This window comes from Nematolebias whitei, chromosome 21 (assembly GCF_014905685.2).
Source record: "Nematolebias whitei isolate Nwh7 chromosome 21, NemWhi1, whole genome shotgun sequence".
NCBI classification, from domain to species: Eukaryota; Metazoa; Chordata; class Actinopteri; order Cyprinodontiformes; family Rivulidae; genus Nematolebias; species Nematolebias whitei.
This window is the reverse complement of record NC_056518.1, coordinates 35,470,995-35,471,262: the sequence shown is the minus strand read 5'-3', so window position 1 is coordinate 35,471,262 and position 268 is coordinate 35,470,995. Positions and strand designations below refer to the sequence as shown.

General features: G+C 23.9%; 1 protein-coding gene across 1 annotated transcript in view; it reads right to left on the bottom strand.

The window, feature by feature from the left end:
* LOC119427267 (glutamate receptor ionotropic, NMDA 3B) overlaps positions 1 to 268 on the bottom strand; it is a 102,630-nt gene that overhangs the window by 72,741 nt on the left and 29,621 nt on the right. The window lies entirely within an intron of this gene.

The following is a 268-nucleotide window of genomic DNA, read 5'->3' as shown; positions in this document are numbered from 1 at the left end:
ATACATACATATACATACATACACAAATACATACATATACATACATACAAATACATACACATACACATATATATACATACACATACACATACATATACATACACATATATACACATATACATACACATATACATATACATACACATAAACATACACATACATACACATACATACATATACATACACATACATACATACACATACACACATACACATACACATATATATACATACACATATATACACATATATATACATACACATATAT